This window comes from Rattus rattus, chromosome 10 (genome assembly GCF_011064425.1).
Source record: "Rattus rattus isolate New Zealand chromosome 10, Rrattus_CSIRO_v1, whole genome shotgun sequence".
Taxonomy (NCBI): Eukaryota; Metazoa; Chordata; class Mammalia; order Rodentia; family Muridae; genus Rattus; species Rattus rattus.
In genome coordinates this window covers 18,145,581-18,160,350 of record NC_046163.1, presented here as the reverse complement: position 1 = coordinate 18,160,350, position 14,770 = coordinate 18,145,581, and positions in this window count along the sequence as shown.

The window sequence follows — 14,770 nt, the reverse complement described above, 5'->3', positions numbered from 1 at the left end:
AGAAATGTTAAGAAAATGGGGTATACAGGGCTCCCCTATTAGGATGGGAAAGGTGAAATCTCGGACAAAGGCAGCAGCAAAAGCTGGTGAGAATGGGGAGCGACAGGGATACATGTTCTCCTGCAGGAGATTCAAAGTGGAGCAGCCCAGGGAAGACAGCTTGGCAAGCTGTTTTTAATTATTTTTAAAGGCATGATAAGAAATACGAGATTTCATCATGACATCATCATGAATATATTCCATTACTCTGTGCTACCCCTCAGCTTTCTTATGCTGCTCTGTCCACTGTCTGGCTCGCTTCCTTCTCTCCGTTCCCCTGGACATTCTATTATCATGAGTATTCTAATACCCTCTGCATTTCCCAACTCCCATAACACACAGCCAGCCAGCCAGCCAGCCACAATACTCTCTCTCTCTCTCAAACACACACACACACACACACACACACACACACACACACACACACACACACCAACTTGGAGACCAAGGGTTAAAGATAGAAACAGTGGTTCAGTTTGGTATACATCCAAACTATTTCCCCACCGAGAACAAAAGTCTTTAAAGTTAAAATAAATGACATCAAAAAGTCTTTGTACTTGAGTTTGTGAGATCACTCAGTGGGTCAAAGTGTTTACCTTGAAGCTTGGCATTCCTAATGTTTTCCTCTAGAGCCTCCACATACACACTGCAGTCTATAGACTCAAATATATGTATATGTATATGTATATGTATATGTATATGTATATGTATATGTATATGTATATGTATATGTATATGTATATGTATATGTATATGTATATGTATATGTATATGTATATGTATATGTATATGTATATGTATATGTATATATATGTATATGTATATGTATATGTATATGTATATGTATATATATGTGTATATATATATATGTATATATATGTATATGTATATATGTGTGTGTCCATATATGTGTGTTAATATATATTCACATATATTCACATAAAAATATATGCACATAAAATGCTAATAATAATGGTAATAATAACAGTACTAACAAGGGAAGGCGAAGGAAAAGTTTTAGCAGATACCTAAGATGACTTGGTGGTGTTTTAGTTTGTTGGTTATTTTAAATCATTTTCTCCGTATGTTCCAGGTATAGAGTTAGACAAGGGTGTCACTGACTTTCCCTTCTGGTTTCCCACTCCTTGCTCTTCAATGCTAGCACCCTTTGTCTCTTGCCCCTACCTCATACTACACTGACGGGCTTTGAGGAGTCCTGAGATGTGATTCAAGTAGGATAAGGTATTGGACTTCATGAGAAAATGGTTGTCACTTTGGTTCTATACTCCATGATGTTTTAGAGAACTCGGCATATTGATTTAAATTATGTATCTGTCTCTTGTACAACTACAATCCTTCTTAAAAAAAGAAATTCAGTTTGCAAAAATTTTATTGAGTATTTTGGCATTGAAATTCACAAGGGAAATTAGCCTGAAGTTCTCTTTCTTTGTTGGATCTTCGTGTGGTTTAGGTATAAGCATAATTGTGGCTTCATAGAACAAATTGGGTAGTGTTCCTTCTGTTTCTATATTGTGGAATAGTTTGCAGAGTGTTGGTATTGGGTCTACTATGAAGGTCTGATAGAATTCTGAACTAAACCCATCTGGTCCTGGACTTTTTTGGTTGGGAAAACTTTAATGACTGCTTCTATTTCTTGAGTTATGTGACTGTTTAAATGGTTTATCTGATCCTGATTTAACTATGGTACTTAGTATCTCTCTGGAAAATTGTTCGTTTCATCCAATTTTTTTTTCAGTTTTGTTGAATATACACTTTGTAGTATAATCTGATTATTTTTTGAATTTCATTGGTTTCTCGCAAACCAAATCCAAGAACACATCAAAATCATAATCCACCCTGATCAAGCAGACTTTAACCCAGGGATGCAGGGATGGTTCAATATACAGAAATCCATCAACATAATCTGCTATATAAACAAACTCAAAGAAAAAATCACATGATCAGGAGATCGGAATTCAAGTCCCATATCTAAACATAGTAAAAAGCAGTATACAGCAAACCAGTAGCCAACATCAAACTAAATGGAGAGAAATGTGAAGAAATCCCACTAAAATCAGGGACTAGACAAGGCTGCCCACTCTTTCCCTACCTATTCACTGTAGTACTCGAGTCATAACCAGAGCAATTGTACAACAAAAGGAGGTCAAAGGGATACAGATTAGAAAGGAAGAAGTCAAAATATCTATTTGCAGTTGATATGATACTATGCTTAAATGACCCCAAAAATTTTACTAGAGAATTCCTTCAGTGGATAAACAACTTCAGCAAAGTTGTTGGATATAAAATTAACTCAAACAAATCAGTAGCCTTCCTCTACTTAAAGGATAAACAGGCTGAGAAATTAGGGAAATGATACCCTTCACAATTGTCATAAATAATATAAAATACCTTGGGGTGACTCTAACCAAGCAAGTGAAAGATCTGTATGACAAGAACTTCAAGTCTATGAAGAAATTGAAGAAGATCTCAGAAGATGGAAAGATCTATCATGCTCATGGAATGGCAGGATTAATACAGTAAAAACAGCCTCTTGCCTAAGGTGATCTACAGATTCAATATAATCCCCATCAAAATCCCAACTCAATTCTTCACAGAGTTAGAAAGAGTAAGTTGCAAATTCATTTGCAAAACCCATTATAGTGAAAACTGTCCTCAGCAATAAAAGAACTTCTGGAGGAATCACCATCCCTAATCTCCAGATGTATTACAGAGCAATAGTGATAAAAAAAAACAAAACTGTATGGTATTGGTACAGAGACAGGCAGATAGATCAATGGAGTAGAAATGAAGACCCAGAAATGAATGTACACACCTATGGTCACTTGATCTTTGACAAGAAGCTAAAACTGTCCAGTGGAAAAAAGTCAGCATTTTCAACAAATGGTTCTGGTTCAACTGGAGGTCATCATGTAGAAGAATGTAGATTGATCCATTCTTATTGCCTTGTACAAAGCTCAAGTCCAAGTGGATCAAGGACCTCCATGTAAACCAGATACACTGAAACTAATAGAAGAGAAGATGAGGAAGAGCCTCAAACACATGGGCACAGGGGAAATTTTCCTGAACAGAACACCAATGTCTTATGCTCTAAGATCAAGAATCAACAAATAGAACCTCATAAAACTGCAAAGCTTCTGTAAGGCAAGGGACATTGTCATTAGGACAAAAAAGCAACCAACAGATTGGGAAAAGATCTTTACCAATCCTCCATTCGATAGAGAGCTAATAGCCACTATATACAATGAACTCAAGAAGTTAGACTCCACAGAACCAAATAACCCTATTAAAAATGGGGTACAGAGGTAAACAAAGAATTATCAACTAAGGAATATTGAATGGCAACAAAGCACCTAAAGAAATGAAAAATACAGAGGTGTCCGACCATGAACTGAGAATGGGGTCCTCAATGGAGGAGTTAGAGAAAGGACTGAAGTACCTGAAGGGGTTTCCAACCCCATAAGAAAAACAACAATATCACCAACCAGATTTCCCCTGCTCCCAGAGTTTCCAGAGATTAAAACACCATCCCAAGAGTATACAGGGATGGACCTATGGTTCCAGCCGCATATGTAGCAGAGTATGGCCTTGTCAGAAATCAATGGGAGGAGAGATCCTTGGTACTGTCAAGGCTTGATGCCCCAGTGTAGTAGGGGAATGTCAGGGCAGGGAGGTGGGAGGGAGTGGGTAGGATAGCACCCTTATAGAAGCAGGGGAAGGGGAGACGGAATAGTGGGTTTCTGGAGGGGAAACCAGGAAATGGGATAACATTGAAATGTAAATAAAAAATCCAATAAAAGAAAAAAAGAAAATAGAACATTTTTTCTTATATATGTGCAGATGTGACTGGAATTTATATTTAGGTTTTACACTCTTTAGTCATGACTGAATGCTCTGATAAAAAAGAAAAAGAAAAAGTACAGGAAATCTGACTGTGTCTGACACATTTCAGCCTGAGCTCCATATTACTTAGAGAACATAATGTCAACCTAATGATCATTGGCCGCTGTAGCAGAAAAAAAAATATACACGGTGACTTTGTATCACAGTGTTAACTAGGAACAATGAAGAGTGGTTTAATATAGTGTTTTAACTGTAGAAATATAAAACGTGATTATTTCAGAGAATTTAGAATATTTCTTAATACAGAGCAACTTTTAAGTTTTCTTTCAATTCAACAAATTCTCATGCTCTCCTACCTTGAGATAACAGCTGGAAATTTTGTATAGAGCAAGACAAACAGACTCTTTACCTTTTTGACACAAGTATTGTAGTCAAAACTACAAGTATTGGAGAAAAAACAAATACCAGAAATGAAGAAGAACAAAGAGGAGAAAGAAGAATAGGAGGAGGAAGGGGAGGGAAAGAAGGAGGAGGAGAAAGAAAGGAAAAGAAAAGAAACATAAATTTGAACAAAATGACTACAGGAAAGGCATTTTGAAAGTAAATTAAATCATAAATTGATTTACCCTCCATGAGTTTGATTAGGAAAGACCTGATTGAGGAAACAACATTTAAAAGGAGATCTACATATTAAAAATTAACACACTGAACAGAAAGTGGTGGGAAAGGACATTCTTCAAAAATTAGATAATGGCATCCTATTACAGAAGATGTTTGCACAAAAATAAAAGAAACATAACACCAGACAGTGATTGAGCAAGGGATGAATTATTATGATGGTTGGGCACATAGGAGGCAGGCAGGTCATCCAAAGCTTTGCAAACCACTGGAAACATGAGATTTAATCAGAGTACAAAGAATTCATAGAGGGGTCTGAAGCGCAGGAGTGGAGTGAAATGATTCATACCTCTAAAGGTTCTTCCTGTCAGCTAAATGAGGGCGAGATTAAAATGATAAATAAGAATAAAATGATGGCAAGATTAGATACCAGAAAACAATCAGGAAAACTGCATGGGGCTGGGGGAAGAAATCTAATCAAAGCTTAGAGTAGAAAGTTGATGGTAAAAATAGAAGGAATTGAAAATAGGTTAAATGTTTCCTGGAAATAAAGTAAATGTGCTTTGTTGCATGATAGACGGGGAGGGGTGTCAGTGGTAGCAGGCAGGCATTAGTCCAGGGGGCCATTGAGTATAAGAGTCTGGTTCTGGCACAAGATTGTCACGATACTGGTCTGTGTCTGTTCACAGCCAAAATCTGATCACCATCCTACAGTCTTGGCAATGTTACCTAGACTTGAATTGGATCTCACAGTGACTGTGCAATGCTTCGGACATTGGACTGCCAGTGACTAAGATCGGCACATGAACTGCATGGTACTTGATAGTTTGGAAAGATAAATGACCATCTCAGGACCTGTGCAAATACTCAGTGTTTTCCTCAGTTGAACACTCTATAAAGATGAACAGATACTAAATAAGTATATGATAATCTCATTTTGCATGAAATTACATAAAAATGCAAATAATTTATGAAAAATTCAGAGAAGGAACTATTAAATACATCATCTGAAAAATCAGGAAATATGTTTGTTTGTGAACTCAATGTGTTATTGTATTACTAAAAATATATTTTCATAGTAATGCACTTTTGTGACTAGGTACATAAGATGTAATAAAATGATCAAAAACCTTGAAAACCATGGTCAATAAGAGATTTTTCAGATCCATAGGAGTGGAATATAGTTCTTTGTAATTTTGTTTATGTTTTTTTTCCTCTCATTTCATCTGGGAATGCTTGTCAAGCATGCATGAGGGCCTGAGTGTGGATCCCTGGAACCCATGTTAACAAGGCAGTCATGCTAGAGTGTCTATAATCCTAGGGCTGGGAGCGTTGAGGCAAGGAGATCCCTGAAGCTTTCTAGCTAGCTAAACTACTAGAATCAGTGAGCTCCAGGTACAGTGAGAGACCTGTCCCAGCAATTATGGTTGCGAGTGATTAAGGAAGACAACAGTGACCTCTTACCATCACATGCATGTAAACACATACATATGTACATAAAAATGTAGATCCATAGATAATACATACATGCAGGCATACACTCAGTAAATAAATAGTTAAATAAATAAGTAAATTATTTGTTTTCATAATATGTATTTTCTCATTAGAAATTCCATGGTCATAAAATTACAAGTTATTTCTTACAGTTGTATATTTGAAGACAACTAACATTAGAGTTAGGAAAATACATTAGGAATTTGTACAAGTTTAGTACATCTACAAAAGGGGACCTCATTTTTCCTGGAGTAGATGTTTTCCCAATTCTGGTAGTGTGTGAAGTATGAGTATTTGTTAATTTCAAAGATCCCCTAGGCAGCAGTTGTCAATCTGTGGGTCACGAACCCTTTGGCAAGCCCGTGTCTCCAAAAATATTTACACCACAGTTCATAACAGTAGCAAAAATACAGTTACGAAGTCACAATAAATAATTTTATGGTTGGGGGTCACCACAATACAAGGAACTGGATTAAAAGGTCACAGCATTAGGAAGGTTGAGATCCACTGTCCTAGGATATGTGGCTCTTTATAACTAGGTTTATGGAAAAGAAAGGGAAGTTTCCAAAACTAAGCACTATATTTTTGGAAGTCCTTACTGATGAGTCAGCGGTCTTCCTGTTTTTCTATTATTCCCAGGAGAAATATATAAATTTGTGTATGTATTGGTGGTGTCAAAGTTGAAATCTCCTTAAATGACGAATATTTTAAAGGGCAGAATGCCATATATAATATTAAGTTTTCTGTGAAGCTGGGAGATAGCCCAACTAACTCACCAGAATTCCGAACCAGGTCTCACAGTTTCTTGGATTCTTCTCAAACCTTTTCCTCCACAATTAGACTCCAAAAATAACCATTCGAATAGGTAAAGAAACTTGTCAGCCAATTGAGTCTGGATTTTCCTTCTTTATTATGAGCTGTTTGGCATCAAAGAACAGAGACAATGAAACCTGTAATCAGTTCTCAAGGTATTAAGTCCAGAAAGCCAACCGCTTCAGCATGGCTACAGTTGAGTAGATGCCCATATCATGAGGGCTGGGATTGCACAGCATAGTAAAGAACAGGCTGGGGACCTTCCTGACATACATACTCATCAGTATAGTGAGGATCAACTTGCCTGAGTCAAAGGTTGCAATCCATCCAGGACACGGATGCTCGAAATACGTTTAAGGGTAAAGCCCTGACAACCTGCCCACTCTACAGAGTGATGCTGGCTGTCACAATGATGGAACTGCACAAACTTGGTAAGCTACTGAAACATGAGCAGATTTGACCTCCTAGTTAGTGAAAACAGAGTTCAATTTCCCAACTCCATAGTCACACCACGTCCAAAGAACTCCGTAGCTCCTGAGGGCTCCTTTCCCATGGTATTTGAAAAATAATAGCATCGAGAGCCAATTACATTGTTGCATCCACGTGAGATAGAAGACACCTTGCAGTGGACTCAGAGTTGAATACAGAATTTCATCAATAAAGATACGTCATGCCAAGATAAGAGATCTATCCCTCTGGAGACTGATGTAGGACCACGTGGGAAGAGGTTGTCCACTGCTTCCCAGCGTTTCTCGCTCTTCTCCCTAAGGTCTAACATGCTGCTTCCTACATCTTCCTAAATCATTGCTGCTTCTCCCAGCCTATCCTATAGTCCCTACTGCCTACTGAAGCAGGGACCAAGGCAGCTTTAAATGCTAGTGCCTACACGTCTCCATTTAAGGTTGAACTTTAAGGCAGGAAATGCATTTAAGACTCTGAGGTTCTTTATCGCTCCCTCGCATGAGGCAACAGCATAGATTTTGATGATTCTATACTTAGAAAAACGCCCCCTTCCCTTTATAGAACAGGGCTATGATTGTTTCCACTACAACCATCTCAAGTTCTGCTTGGCCAATTTCCACCCTGCTCATTTTCCTCTTACTCTTATCGTGTACAAATGAGCTGTGTTTTTTAAACATTGTCCCACTCCAAATCCTCCTTCCTGTACTGACTGATGATGTCTAACTTCCTGTACTCTTATTTCCCTTTGCTTCTTATACGAAAAAGCATCTGTTTTTTTAACTACCTTTAAGTCCATAAAGTGTTTATGATAAACAGGTGCATGCCATAACTACATAATTTTTATTCAAAACATCCCTAAGCCCTTACATGTTATGTTATTTAGCTCCATATTAATTTCCTGTATTTTTCTTCTCTCTGAGTTACATTGCTGTCCTGACATTTTTCTCTATCGTGTCTGTACACAATGTAAGTCTTATTTGGAAAATAATAACATAGAACATATATAATATTTCATATTTCATACAATAGGAATTGATTCATTGATAGAAATCCTTTGGAAGCCATAGGAGCCCTGTGAGATATGGCAGAAGGGGGTTCAGAAGCAAAGAGAAAGGAAGGATTGGAACACATAGAGTAAGGGGAATGAGCTTTGCAAAGGAGGAGCCTGGAAAGCAGGAAGAAGCCAGACACGTAGATGTCTATGATCCACAGGAAAGGAGTCTCACTGAGGAGGAGAAGGCTGTGCCTTGGCCATGTCTGTTCTACAAGTCAAATATGAGTAAGATGATGGTTGTTGGTGACTATAACAACTGAAAACAAGGGCAGGAGTTATTATCATTCCAATAGTTAAATATAGATAAAAAAATTTAAAAGTGTTCTTTTTCTACTTCCAAAGGAATAAAGATGTGTAGCCAAGGAAGACTTCAGCACAGGGGAAGAAGAGAAAACTGGCAAGAAAGCTGATCAAATGTCAGCAGAGCTAATTTCTCATGCTTTGCTAACAACACACAGCTCTTTAAAGGAAAGTCTGTCTGTGTTTGGAAATAGGTAAAAATGACAATAAAATTTAGCATTCTGATAAAAGGGCTATAAATATTAACAATCTAATCAAAATGAAATTAAAATAAGAAAAAGAAGAATCCTAGGCATCTTATAAATGAGTAAATGTATTATTTGTAAAAATGAATGTATTCACAGTAGTTTGGAAAGGGCTATAAATAAAATACCTAGTCTGCATTAGACATCCCACCCTCTCTATTGAGATGGTATTTAACTTTTCTTCAAAGAATAAGTGGATGCTTGTGAGATATTAGATTTATGATCTATGTAAATATCATAGCGCCAATGTTAAAACACTCACAGGAAGTCATTTGTCTATTTAAACCCGAATGTGGGGAAATATCCAATGATGACATTTCTTTTGCTTTGAAGAACTGGCACTTTGTGCAAAATAGTCTAAATTCTTGTTCTAACATATAAAATATACAGTTCCAGAGGCATTTTGCCCAATGTAATTTTCTCTTCAGGAAAAAAAAGATCCCTCAAAACACAATGGTAAATTGTCCTTTCTGGCAAAGGAGTTTCTCTCGATCATCACTGGGTAGCCTGAGGGAAAACAACTTTAAAGATGTTTGTGTGTGCAGTGTGTGTTCATAGTCAGTCAGGTATGCTTGAGAAATGGAACCATGCTGGAAACTGATTAGCGGTGAGAGTGTCTTTGGGATTTTGTCTGTTTGTTTTTTGTTTCTGTCTTATTTTAAATGAATAGATAAATAACCACATAAATATGAGGTATAACTCTCTAACATACAGATTTTGTAAAAATCCAGATAATGAGGAGCTTTCTACTGATTGGTGACTGGGTCCCTTTCCATAAGCCAGACTCAGTGGTCTATCGAGCAAAATCTGTAGTATTGTTTTACCTCTCCCGGCTGCAGGCTGATGAGCACTGGGATTTGAGGGTGAGCAGAAGGGGGTGAGCTGTGTAGTGTCACTGTGGGTAGAGGTTTTGTCATCCTAAGATGTCTTTAGCAAGTCGCATGCTCGACACTTTCCAGTCAGGGTCATGAAGCAGTTCCCTCTTCTCCATGCGTGCCTGGCGTGTTCCACATGAAAACGACTAAACTAAGAGAAAATTGACATGGGCTAGTTTTGTCTTCATCCAATGAACCTGTTAAAGCCTGACGTTCTTTCTGTTGTTGATAATGAGCTGAAACTCTGGTAAGAAACTTTCTCAAGAGCTGATTTGAAACTATAACGGGATAAATTCTGTAGTACAGCGACAGTAATCCCCACCCTAGTATCTACGTACGCTGTGGTGACAAATCTGTTTTTATTTTTTACTTTATTTCTTGTCTCTTAAGCACAGTTTCTAGAATTTTGGTGTCCATGTCTCTTTGTGAACCCTAAAGTCATAGAAACATACATGTTCATGGGATACTCTCTTCTCTTCTTGTCTCCCTCTCCTTGGGTCCCCATCATCATTCATGGATACTGCTCTAGAATGCCCTGAGCATGGATGTTTTAAAATTGCACAAAAGGTACTATGGTGTGCGCCCTATAGTATATTATCTCTTGAAAAGTTTCATATTTCACAAACTCACATAATTTGATGTGAATTAGCTCCTCCTTGCATCAGCCAATTTCAGGTAAAATATATACGATTACTGTTTATTAATGAGTGATGTTATGTTTGCAGAAACTTGAGAACATAATCCATTCTATGAGGTTGCTGATTAATTTATAAACATAGATAATTAATTGTTGCTCAAAGTCTTCAGTCAATACTTGCCTCCTCTTAAAACTACACATGCATTATGCTGACTAAAATTGTAAATGCGCCTAGCAATAATTGTTGAAGAGGCTGTGGGATGCTCTATAAAGTGAAATTGGCCCTTTGGTGGTTTCTTTAGAAATTAAAGCACATTATAGAATAGAAATTGAAGTACATGCCCACGCTTGACTGTGCATGACTTTTATAAGAAACATCACAAAAATGTTATTCATCGTGGCTCTAACCTGTGAACAGCTGTGCTTTTGAGTAGTAAATGAATATAATGGTAAAGGCGCATTGATGAGATACAAGAGTATTTAGGAATGAGAGGGAAAAAAACAGACACTTCAAAACGATGGATGAACCTAAAATTTTTATGCTGAAAGGAGCAAGACAAAAGACTACAACACTGCAACACTGGTGTGTGTGTGTGTGTGTGTGTGTGAGAGAGAGAGAGAGAGAGAGAGAGAGAGAGAGAGAGAGAAAGAGAAAGAGAGAGAGAGAGAGAGAGAGAGAGAGAGAGAGAGAGAGAGAGAGAAAGAGAGAGAGAGAGACCTTACAAAAGGAAAGATGACAGAAAAGGGATAGCAGGAACTGGTCCGGGTGACAATGTGTTATCTTGAGTGTGACAATGTGATTATGGGTAAATATGGTTTTACAAAACAAATGGATTGGGTTATACATTTATATCTCTAATAAAGCTGACGAGTTGAAATGTGACTTAAACACTCTGTAGGTGGGTTGGTGTCCCCATCCCTCCATTGGGGGTCATTTCCGGCTACTGGAGATGGTCTCTTCAGATTACATATCCCCACTGTTTGCCGTTTAGACTAGAGTCACCTGCATTGACTCCTGGGGAGCCTCCCTCGCCCTGGGTCTCTGAGACCCCCCCCACTCCAGCCCCCAGCAGCTGCGTACTCCATTCATTGTTCTAGCCTTCTGGGGCTCTCCTGAAACTCCCCATGCCTGATCTTACCCTCATTTCCCCCTCACCCTCTCCTCTTCCACCCAGGTCTCTCTCTCTCTTTGCCTCCCCTGACTACTTTGTTCCTCCTTCTAAGTGGGATTCAAACATCCTCGTATGGACTTTCCAAATTTTGTTTAACTTCTTTGGGTCTCTGGGGTGTATCATAGGTATTCTGAACTTTCATCTAATATCTTATCAGGGACTACATACCATGCATGTCCTTTTGGGTCTGGGTTACCTCACTCAGGATGATATTTTCTGGTTCCATCTATTTGCCTTCAAAGTTTTTGATATCCTTGTTTGTAATAGTTGAATAGTATTTCACTGTCTAACTTACCACATTTTCTGTATCCACTTTTCAGTTGAGGAATGTAGGTTGCTTCCAGTTTCCAGCTATTAGGAATAAATCTTCTATGAACATAGTGGAACGTATGCCCTTGTGATATGATAGAGTATCTTTTGGGTATATGCCCAGGGGTGATATAACTGGGTCTTCAGGTAGAACTATTTCCAGTTTTCTAAGAAACTTCCAGATTGATTTCAAGACTGGTTTTACAAGTTTGCAATTCCACCAGTAATGGAAGAATGTTCCCCTTGTTCCACATCCTCACCACCATCTGCTGTTGCTTGAGTTTTTCACCTTAGCCATTCTGATTGGAGTACGACGGAATCTCAGTATTGTTTTGATTTGCATTTCCCTGATGTCTGAGGATGTTGAAAGTTCCTTTAAAAGTTTCCTGGCCATTTGAGATTCTTCTGTTGAAAGTTCTCTGTTTAGTTCTGTACCCCATTTATTGATTGAAATATTTGGTTTGTTTTTGGAGTCTAACTTCTTGAGTTCTTTATATATTGTGGATACTAGTCCTTTGTTGGATGAACTGTTAGTGGGGACACCAACCCACCTAAAAATCTTTTGACACAAAATTAGTCCTATCTAAAAGATATACAGGGACAATGATGAAGCAGAGGCTAAGCGAATGACAGAGCAGTGACCAGGCTATTGTAAAACCCATCACATGGGAAAGTACCAATCCCTCATAGTATTAATAATGTTATGTTGTGCTCATAGACAGGACCCTAGCCTAGCAGCCTTTGAGAGGCTCTACCTAGCTTCTGACTGGGACAGATGCAGATACATTCAGACAAATGTTGGAAGGTCAAAGACCCCTATGGAAGATTAGGAAGGACTGAAGGCCCTCAAGGAGATAGACACATCACAGAAACACCAACAGTCTCAACTAACCTGGATCCCTGGTAACTCTCAGAGACTGAGCCCAACTGAAAACATACTTGGGCTGGTCAAAGGCACATATGTAGCAGAGGGCTGCCATGACAGTCCTCAGTGGGAGAAGATGCACCTAATCTTCCCAGAGAATTGATGCACCAGGATGGAGAGAGATGTGGGGAGGGCAACCTCTTAGGGGCAAAAGGGAGGGGGGAAAGGGGAGAAACTGTGTAAGGGGGAACCAGGAGAAAGGTAGCATATGGGATGTAAACAAATAAACAAATAAAATGCAATGAATAAATAATCATGCCATGTTTCCAAAGATTTAGTTTTATTTTACATCAGGAGGTTTCACACTTAGAGGGTAGGTATTCTTTTGAACATACAGAGATTAGATGAATGCAGCATCAAAGTATAACAACCTGACTCCTTCTTCATTAGTCTCCTGGAAAAGGAGGATATGGGGGGGAAAAAACTGTGTGTGGAAAACTTCTCATCAGAGAGAAAAAAATTTCAACTATTTCTAAGTTTGGTAAGAAGTGACATCATCACTGGTAGTGAAAATCACAGTTACAAGCTCCATCCAGAAGCTTAATTATCAAGTCAACATTAAAAGTCCTATGCTGATGTATCAGGGACAACCCAGGATCACTTGCCATCTGCAAGCATCCTCTAAGTTAAAGGGTAGAGCTTCAAAACAAGCAAGTAAATCCCACAATTTGTTTTTAAATAAAACTGCACATGGAAAAGTACGTTTGTTCTTATAAGTATTTATAAATTCTTATAAGTTACCATAGATAAATAAAATGCTTTTATGAAAGCAGAACAAGGCAGTACTAGAGAATTTAGCAATAATTCCTCCATTGGAAATCCACACATCCAAGGGTATAAGGGCAGTATAAATCGAATTTGGTGGGCTAAAGACAAAAAGGAAAAAGAAACAGGGCAATGTGCACTGCGTAGGGAAATAGGGTGGATCTGGAGGGCTTGTGGAAGGGGTGAATAAGATCAAAAATAAATCTTCAATACATTCTTAAGGGTTTATAAGTGTATAGAAAATTTCAAAAGTAAAACTAAGAAAAATTTCCCAAAAGCAGATAAATGTGAAATAAGATGACTAAAATTTGGTAACAATTTAATAATAAAAAGATATAGTAGGAGATATGATGATCAAATAAAAGTAGATAGACAAAATAAGCCAGGTGGAGGTAGCTCATTCCTTTACCGTCAGCTCTGGGAGGCAGAGGCAGGTGGATCCTCTGAGCTTGTGGCCAGCCTGGTCTACAGGGTGAGTTTCAGTACAGCCTGGGGTACACAATTACATAGAGAAACTGTGTCCTTAAAAAACAAACAAACAAAAAGTAACAAAAAAAATTAAACCCAATGGAATCATTAATCAAGAAATCTTTTTTCTTTTCATAATTGAAGGACATGGGCCACCAGAAAATGCAAGAGCCCTCCTGTGTGCTCAGAAATCTATAATTTTTAAAAAGATCTATTTCAAAGTAAATCATCACGAACATTTTGAACACTGAAATCAAAGATAAAATTTTATGAGCTACAGAAAGCAGAAATAAAAATCTCTGGAGTTAGAAAAGCTTGGGGCTGCTTCGGAACGGAAGGGAGGGTGGAGACAATGGAGTACTGTTCATAAGGTTGTGGGGATATGATTTCAAACGTAGAGCTTGATCTCGAGACAAACCGTAAATCAAGAATAAGAGAGGAGACATTCAATGTAAGGAGAGATTCATTACAACAAACGCCTGTACCAGCACAGATTGATATGCGACAAGCAGAAAACAGAGTAAGCATGAAGGATATCTATGGGTTCATCATGAAATGAAAATTCCGGGGTGTGTGCCAGGCACAAAGGAAAATTAGTCCAGAATGGAGTAGGTCAGAAGTCTTCAGAACAGAAATCTTCAAAGAATTCATTTTGTCCATGAAATATTGCACATTACAGAAAATGTTAAAAATTGATGAAGATATTTGACTTAGCCTGGAATATATAGAAAAA